The sequence below is a fragment of the Vidua chalybeata genome, chromosome Z, assembly GCF_026979565.1.
Source record: "Vidua chalybeata isolate OUT-0048 chromosome Z, bVidCha1 merged haplotype, whole genome shotgun sequence".
NCBI lineage: Eukaryota > Metazoa > Chordata > Aves > Passeriformes > Viduidae > Vidua > Vidua chalybeata.
In genome coordinates, this window is record NC_071570.1 from 73418221 (window position 1) to 73427359 (window position 9139).

At 43.9% G+C, this 9139-nt stretch overlaps 1 long non-coding RNA gene across 5 annotated transcripts; it reads left to right on the forward strand.

Annotated features, from left to right (window-relative positions):
• The first annotated feature begins 4461 nt into the window (after window positions 1-4461).
• On the forward strand, window positions 4462-8209 carry LOC128781877 (uncharacterized). 5 transcript variants are annotated; one of them, XR_008428543.1, is made up of 3 exons: window positions 4462-4586; window positions 5300-5398; window positions 8096-8209. It is a non-coding gene; the product is annotated as an uncharacterized LOC128781877 (long non-coding RNA). The 5 variants fall into 5 exon arrangements; XR_008428546.1 differs by having other exon boundaries at window positions 5322-5398; XR_008428545.1 differs by having other exon boundaries at window positions 4462-4572; window positions 5237-5398.
• The last annotated feature ends 930 nt before the right edge of the window (window positions 8210-9139 follow it).

Sequence of the window (9139 nt, forward strand, 5' to 3'; positions counted from 1 at the left end):
CTGAAGGGAAATTTATATTTAATAAAATGTTTCTTGCACAGTGAGAATAAAGTGGTAGAGGAACAAAAGAAAGGACTTCCACTTGTGCTTCACCTAGAATCTGTTGTTGCAGGAGTGTATATTCATTTCTTTCATTGGAATTCATGATTTATCTCATATTGAGTGAAATGTAAACCAGATTTTTTTTACCACTTTTGATATGAGTGTGTCTCCAAAGTCATTTGCCTGTGGTTCAGCCTTGTTGAGCACATCTGATGGCCAGTGAGTGGAGAGGGATGATCTGTCATTTCACCCCTCACGATCCACTTCTTCTCTGCCATTCTGCAGATATTCTCTGCCGTCCTAAATATTCCAGCTTTTCATCTTGAACACTTCTGTCACCTTGCACATCATTGGCAGGTTGCAAAGCCTTAGAGATATTCATACAATGAGCAGTAAACACTTGTATAATATTGAGGGTAAATTAGATAGCATTTGAAACACACTTCTGTAAGGCGTAATTTCAGTGCTCATGCCGCTAGACAGCTCTGACACAAATTGATTGTGACTCATAAATTGACCTGGGTTCCCCAAAACAGTTTTGTAAAAACAATATGCCTATTGCATTCCATCAGTTCCTCTATAATAAAAGGTGAAACAGATTTGATTGTTTTAAATAACAACAAAACCAATGTGTCAGTGCCATTAGTGTCTGCACCTCCAGCTGACACAATACATTTTGAATAGCCAATGTTGATCTTCCAGATCAAAGCCAAAACTTAAATTGTGACATTCAATTTGTAATGTGCCACTGCAGAAGCATCTTCCAAAGTTGTTACTGGAGTTGCCGTCCAGATTTTACTTTCAGCTTCCTGACTGATCACTTCTCTCCAAAAGATGGTTCATAAAGCACTATTATTTAGAGTGCCTGTGCTCACATACTTTATCACTGTATGAATGTGCATGTATGTATGAATATAGCACAGAAGCCTCAAAACAATCAGCATTTTGAAAATTCTGAATTCAGAGAGTTCCTAGTTCTTATAGTTCAGCAGTTAAATCTCTAACATGAATACCAAGTAATAAAAAATAAGGCTCTGCTGTGACTGCAGATGTGGTTGATTGAAAGCCTATCTGCATTTTATAATTCAGATTAGACTTTTTACCATATAGTTTCATATCTCTTTTGTATTTGTCTAGAGCACACTATTGTTTTGATGACACTGATAGTATTCCTTGTTATATAATTATTCCATTATTCCACTGAGCACATCATAATGGCTCAAAGTATATAGAAAGAGAGTGAGCTAGGGTATGATTTACATTTTTATTAATAGAAGTTTGGTTTTCTGAACATAAAAATTTCAAGCAATCTGTCTTTGTTCTTTCATTCTGCATTAGCAACCACTGAAAAACAGATTTTAAAATATTCAAACAGAGTGAAGCCCTACTACATGTCTCATTTTATTTCAATGCTCATTTGTAAGGACAGTGATGAGTTAATTTGATGTGGATGGTGGAAAAGCTCTGTTGAGATTTATATCAGTGTAATTCCTGACAGGGCTTCTGCTCTGTGTCCTTGCCAAAATAATAACTGCAGCAAATTCCCAAATGTGCTCATCCAGAGGGAACTTGTAGAATTTCAACAGTGCATGCAAAATTGAATTCTCTTCTCCCAAAGGTGTGAGTCTGGTGTGGCTGAGGCCAAGCTGCTGCTGCATAGGAAAGACAGGAAAACAAAAAAAAAAAAGTAAAAGACGGAAAAGAGGGAAAAGAGAGGAAAGAGGGGAAAGAGGAAGGGGGAAGTTCAGGGAAGGAAAGTTCAAGAAAGTAAAAGGAAAAGAGGAAGAGGAAGAGGAAGAGGAAGAGGAAGAGGAAGAGGAAGAGGAAGAGGAAGAGGAAGGGGGAAAGGGAATGGACACATAAGGACAAAAACTTCTCCCCTCCGTGATGCCAATGCTCTCCATCAGCTCTCCTGGTGCTCAGGGTCCCCCGAGAACCCCGAGCTCAGCACAGGGACAGAGCCTGGGGCCAGGGGAACACCCGGCTCCCTGCCCTGGCTGGGGGAAGTCTGACGCAGTCTCTTGCAGCAGACTCTGCATCTGTTGCATGGCTTTGCATCCCCTGCAGTGCTCTGCTGCAAGGCCTCAGCACTGAGCCTGGGGAGAGCTTTGGGGCTCTCAGAGGGATTAGGACACATCCTCAATACCTCTGATTCTTGTTCTTTCTGTTCATCTTGTCCTTCTATTTCTTCTTGTTCTTCTTGTCCTTTTTCTCGTTCTTTTTCTCATTATTCTTTACCTTCTCCTTCTCCTTCTCCTTCTCCTTCTCCTTCTCCTTCTCCTTCTCCTTCTCCTTGTTTCTATTCTTATTCTTATTCTTATTCCTATTCTTATTCTTTTCTTTTATTCTTATTCTTAATTTTGATTCTTATGCTTTCTTTTATATTTTTAAGCTTTTTCTTACAACTTATCTTCCTTATTCCTATTCTTAGTCACATTTTTTTCCTATTCTTTTTCATACTCTTTTTTAGTACTACTACTTCTGCATCTACTTCAACTCTTTTTCCTAATATTCCTATTCCTTGTCTTTATCTTTTTGTGTTTTATGGGGGGGGGGGCGCATTGAATATTTTTGGTATCAGTTCTTTGGGGTATTTTTACTACTACTATTTTTTAAAACCAGCTTTCTTTTGTTTTGTAAGAATTGTGCATGTTGGAGTCCGTCAGTGTGAGGTCATTTCCTGGGAGCAACACCTCCTCTCTGTGCTCGATCCTCATGGAGAAAAGGCCAAAGGAACAGTGTGGAATGCTTGCCAGAGCAGAGGAAATGACCTAAGAGTTCAGCGGGGGAGGTGCAGATTCAGACTGGGAAACGACGGTTCCCTGGCAGGGTGGTCAGGCCTTGGAAGAGGTTCCCGCAGGGAGCTGCTGCAGTCAGTGTCCCTGGAAGGGGGCAAGAGCCGTGTGGATGTGGCCCTGGGGACGCGGTTCAGGGGTGACGATGGCGGTGCCGGGCTGGCAGTGGGAACGGGTGACTCTGAAGATGCTCCGGAGGCTGGATGACGGGCTGGGATGCAGCGCTGAACCCCTGGCAGCAAGTGTCCCCCACAGCTGCTGCTTTGGGGAGCCACACGGGAGCCCTTTGGCCTTGGGGAGACGCCCCGGGGGTGCTCCAGAGCAGCCGGGGTGGCTGAGCCCACAGGGACACGCGCAGGTCGAGGCAGCCCTCAGGGCTCCTGCAGGCCGTGGGCCGGCCGCCATCTGCAGGCCCGGGGCTGCTGGCAGCGGGCGCTAATCCTCGGGCCGTGCTGCCAGGCAGGGGCAGCGGAACAGCCCCTGCAGCGCCCACCTGAAGGGCCAGCGGCGTTTCCTGCGGGGCACCCCCTGCCCAGGACGAGACGCGTGTCCCACCTGGGCTGGGGCTGCCACAGGGCCGGGCCCGGCACGCGGCCGCTCTCGGCAACGTGGCTCCGGTGCCCGGCGCTCGACCTGAGCCTCCCGTGGGACGGGCAGGGTGAACCCTTCTCTGGCTAGAGCTGCCAGTCTTTGCTGCTTGGCCTCTTCATCCTCCTCATTCAGCTCCAGGACGCTGATTTTGTTCCAGTCGTTGTCCTCCCGCGGCCAGGCCTTGCGCCAGGGGCTCAGGACACCGCTGGATTCCCACAGCTTTTGGTCATTGTTGTCTTCCCAACTGGACTGCTCTGCGGCTCTTCTCTGACCTTTACCCTCAGACACCTCCTGGCTCCGGGCTTCTCCCTGGGGCAGCTCTTGCTTGCTGCAAACATCCCACTCCGAGAGTCCCCAGTGGCTTGTGCCTTCTCCTGGGGACAGCCGCTGCTCAGGGGATTCTTCCCAGTCGGAAGCTTCCTGGGTGTTCTTGATTGCTCCCTGGGACAGCTCTTGCTTGCTGCCTTCTTCCCAGTCAGAGAAATCCCAGTGGCTCCCAGATTCTTCCTGGGACAGCCCTGGCTCAAGGCCTTCATCCCAATCCGAGAGCTGCTGGGGGCTATGGGCATCTCTTGGGGACAGCTGTGGCTGAGCACAGCCTTCCCCTGGAGTCCCCTGCTGGTTCTTGTTCACTTCCCCTCGGGTGAACTCTGGCTCCTCCTCAATGTCAAATTGGACAAAGAGAAGGTCCCCAAGCAAGGCCCCCCTCCTCCCTCTCCTTGGCCCCACTGAGCCCCTCTGGGCCTCCTCCTGCTGCCCACTCCAGGCCTGGGAGCTGGGCTTTGCCTTGTCCTTCTCCATGGCTGACGTCCTGTGGCACAGACAGGTCCCGGGGCACAGCGACACAGCCGCTCTCCTGGCACTGGCCAGCCCAGGGCCCCGCAGGGTCCCTTATGTACCTCAGCCAGGCGGGGCTCCGGCATGTCACACAGGGCTTTGGGCACCACACTGTCCCGCCTCACCGAGGGCTGTGACACAGGGTGCCTGTGTCACAAAGGCCACCCCGGCACCCCTTCAGCAGCCGAAGGCGCTGGGAGTGGGCTGGAGCAGCCCCGGCCTCGGGGGCTTCAGCCCCTGGTTGTGAGGTGCTGATGGAAAATGGTCAGGAAGGGCTGTGCCTGAGGGAAGGTGCAAAGGAGAACAGGTGTCAGAGCAATGGTGTGGGTTTAATTGAAATGGTCATGTCGGACACAGTGGAGGGAAAGGGAAAGGGAAAGGGAAAGGGAAAGGGAAAGGGAAAGGGAAAGGGAAAGGGAAAGGGAAAGGGAAAGGGAAAGGGAAAAGAGGAAAGGGGAAAGGGAAAAGAGGAAAGGGGAAAGAGGAAAGGGAAAGGGAAAGGGAAAGGGAAAGGGAAAGGGAAAGGGAAAGAGAAAGGGAAAGGGAAAGGGAAAGGGGAAAGGGAAAAGGGGAAAGGGGAAAGGGGAAAGGGGAAAGGGAAAAGGGGAAAGGGGAAAGGGGAAAGGGGAAAGGGGAAAGGGGAAAGGGAAAGGGGAAAGGGGAAAGGGGAAAGGGGAAAGGGGAAAGGGAAAGGGAAAGGGAAAGGGAAAGGGAAAGGGAAAGGGAAAGGGAAAGGGAAAGGGAAAGAGATGTGTGGGGTGTGGTGGGGTCAGTTGGAGTGGGGAGGGAAGGCCAGGTCAGGCCTCACGTGGCAAGTCAAGGTGAGGAATGATTTGCAAGGGAGTGTAGAAATGGGCCAGACTCCCTGGCAAACGGAGGTTTTTAATTTTTGGCACTTCCAGCTGAGCTGGAGTACAAACCGGTAGAATAAGAAAAATAAAATAATGATAACATAATTTAAAAATTAACAGCAGCCCTTCTACTACTACTACCACCACCTCTCTGTTCTGTTTTTATGGACTGTATGTGGCTAGTGTTGAGCAATTCTGCCCGCAGGAACCAGTTCCAAACAGCTTCATGAGGTGATCATCACTTCACCATCCAACCCCAAAAGTTTGAATCCTCAGGAATGGGTAAGTGCAGCATCCCTGAGAAGGAAAGAGTATATTTCTTGGAGGTATTGCAAGAATTTGGGAAGTTTTTCACTTTTGAATTTTTAGGTGTTACAGCCTTGTATGATTTAGATTCTAGACTTACAAGAAAAAATACAGACAGAATGAAAGCAAAGAGATCCTTCACACTACCACCAGATAAAAAAAGCCCCCCAGATACCAAGAAAGTGAAGCCCAAAATCCTGCCTAAAAGATTACTAATTTATGAGACAGTAATTTATGCATTAAGACCTCTTTTATTCTGTATTTTTATTCTGTGTATATGTGTGAGCTCTTTTATTAGGATTATTGTCAGTGAGGACAATCTAATTAAATTTTCTTGCCTCTCCCTTCCCCATGGTATTTACTAAGTAATGGTACAGGTTGGATGTCTCATGGTTTTTGAGTGACCACATGAAACACCAGCCAAACTTTTTGTGCGGGAAATTTATTCCTGGAAAATAGTATGAGGAAAGAAATTGCAATAGCAGAACTGCAGGATAATATTTTATTATGGACAGTGATTTTGCATTTTGTTATGGAGGAAAAAGAAACCTATTAACCTACAGAAATTAATATTGTATTCATTTACAGACAGTATTTTTTTATCTGTTTTCTTCACTAGTTATCTGTTTTTTTTGTTTGTTTGCTTTTAAATTGTTTGGGGGGTTGCCTATGTTTGTTTGTTTTCTTGGTCTTGTTTGTTTGTTTGCTTTACATTATTATTTCTGCCATTATTATTTCTGTCAATTATTATGGGAGCAGAAATGAGCTATTGAATCCACAGATGGTGGCTCTTTGATCTGCAGTATCTTTTAAAAAACATGCTGGATAGCTTAAGTCAAACAGAACAATGTAGCCCAAACTCAAAAATGTGCCAAAATGTAAGAAATCCAATAACTGAAGGCAGGGTTTTGTTTTTTTCTTAATTAAATGCTTAATAGTTGGCTCCAACACACTCTTATTTCAAATAATTTTTATTAATTAGGGAAAGAAGACAATTCCAGTTAATCCAGTTTTCTTGCTTATGGTCATAGAGGTATTTGAGGGAGGGGATAAAGGGAGAGAAGAATGATCTTGCATAATAGCAATGCCCATATTTTTTCAGTAATCTGTACTAACCTTTTTGTTTTTGCTGAAATTGCCCTCCTGATATTTTAATTTGTTTCATAATCAGCTCAATGTAAAGCTGAGGGAAAATTATATTAATGGGATGAATCCTGAAGGTAAAGAAGTCAGTGGATGGGATGACATAATTTTAAAATGCTGACTTTCATTGTCAGAGATTTGGGCTTGCAGAATCTGGATGAATTTGGATTTATCCTAAAGAACATATTTAAAAGATCTTCATTTTAAATCCTGAAATTTTCCTCACACCACTCTGAGAAGAAGACCTATTTCAGTACTGTCAGAGAAATACTAAAAAAAATTAAATGTTCAGTCATATAGCATTTACTTATCCCATCTACCAAAGGAGTGAAGAAGATGAATTCTTAAATTTTGCTTTTTTCAGACAGAGATAATGAATTAATTTTCCCAGAATCACAGTCAACAAAAAGAAAGATATCAGGTCAAAATAAATTCTAAAAAAATTTGCACTAGCCTCAGTTGAAGAAAGTATCCTTTTTTAAACTATCTTTTATTAAAATATTAGAATTAATTATTAATTCCAATTAAATGTTCTTTTACAATGAAACAAAGAAAAGCACTATATGGCACTGAATATTTTTAAGTTACTTTAGAGACAAGGACCAACTAAACCACAAACACGACAGGCAAACCACAAAAGAAAAGAAATCTCAAATAGTACTTTTAGTAATACATGATATGTGGCATATTTGATGTTTTTTTTCCTCCTTCAACATGTTTCAATAAGACATTTATAAGCTCTTGAGAGCTGTGAGTGTTTAGCAGGAACTAGGTAACACAGACTTTGGTGTTTTTATTGCTTGGCTTTTGTCCCATTACAGGAGCTTTAAAAGAGACCAATATAACCTTAAAAGTCACCTTCAAGGCTGACAAGCAGAAACATTAACTTTCCTAGAAAACAACCTGTTGCTTGGTCTTTTGTTTGCCTTTTTTTTTTATTTTCCCCTCCAAGTATGACATGCAGATGCAGGGGAAAAAAAAAAAAGAAGCATTTTATTGTTCTCAAAAGAACATTCTGTTTAGTGGGTGTGAATGTCTTGGCAGGGTACCTGGGACTGAGCCCTAGGACAGCAAGTAAGTCTTGTTTTTAGTGCTTGGTGGTAGAGTGTGGGGCCTGTTAACCACAGCAAATGATGCAGAAAATAAAATTTGTTCCAGCACAACCAGAAACTGCAGCGATGTTCTCAGAGCAGGTCCAAGCCCTTTGCAGTGTCTCCAAGTACTACAGTGACTGCACCTGCTCATGTGGGGAGGGAGAAGCACTCATGTCATGTCAGATCCCAAGGCTGTCTTTGAAATATCCTGGTTTTCCCCCCACAGTTCAAAATGTTTATCTTATAAATGTGTTTGGCAACAGGGCAGAGTTTCATTGCGGAAATCTGTGATGTGTCTCCTCTCATACCTCTTGCAATGCTTTGTGTTTATGGATGTAGCAGTTCTTGAATTCATATCCTGTTCACACACAAAACTGACATCTACTCTTATCTGTTCTCCTCCCTAAACCTGAACCTATATTTATTTTAAAAGCAGGTTTTAAACCCAGTTGTGATCACCAGAAAAGCTGGACTATGATGATGCCCTGCAAGTTCAGGGCAAGAGAGCAAAAATCCACCTCGGTCTAATAAAAGTACGTGGCAAAAATGACTGCTTATCCTGGATTTTTGAGCCTCAAAAACAACCAGTTGTGTACACAGGGTGTTATGTTTAGCATCACAACTGGGATGCTCATAGTCCTGAAGTCCTAAGGAAGCTGTAAAACACAGATGTTTGGTTAAATATGTCTTTTCGTGCACAGCTGGCCCAGGACCCATGCCATAACTGCTGTGCAACATACAGGATCTCATTCCAATTTTCTGGTGACTATGCAAGACTAATTGAGTTGCTGCTGACTGATAGGAATCCTTTATAAATATGCCTGTGATAATCCTCTGCTTTGGGAAACCCTCTATGAGCTTTGGGTATGAAGCAACTTGCCGAATCTTGGGGCAGATGTCTTATACTCCTATGCATGCTGGGCACAAAAGCAAAAAGAACAGAAAATCACCCATTTTTCTTGCATCTCTGTGAAGACTGATGTGTCCTTACCCCTTTCACACAACTCAAATGCAGCTGGAAACTGATACAGAAGAAGCTGTGAGAAATGCTAAGGAATAAAGCAAACATTCTCCTTAAACTAAATGCAAAATTGAGGGGTTGATATATTCTGTCTAATCAGTAACTGTGCCCTTTCTAAACAAACATAAGAAGCAGGGGAGAGAGGGAGTTGCTCTGAGTTTGGAAGATGGAGAGGAGGAAAAAGCTGGACTGGAGCTGTTACACCTGGGTGATTGAAATTTTTAAGCCACCCTACACATCTAACATTCATACGTTTTCATTTTGATTATCTAGAGTGATTCCTGAGCCTTTGTAAGACATCAGAAAGATGACAAGTTTAATTAACTCCTTTATCTCTCCTTATAAATAGGAAAGGATGAGCCAAACATACAATTAACACTAGCTTGCCCATGACTTGGGGGAAAAATTAAATGGAAAAAGTTTTTTTTAGCACTAGTTAAAGGAAAGTGAAACATTTTG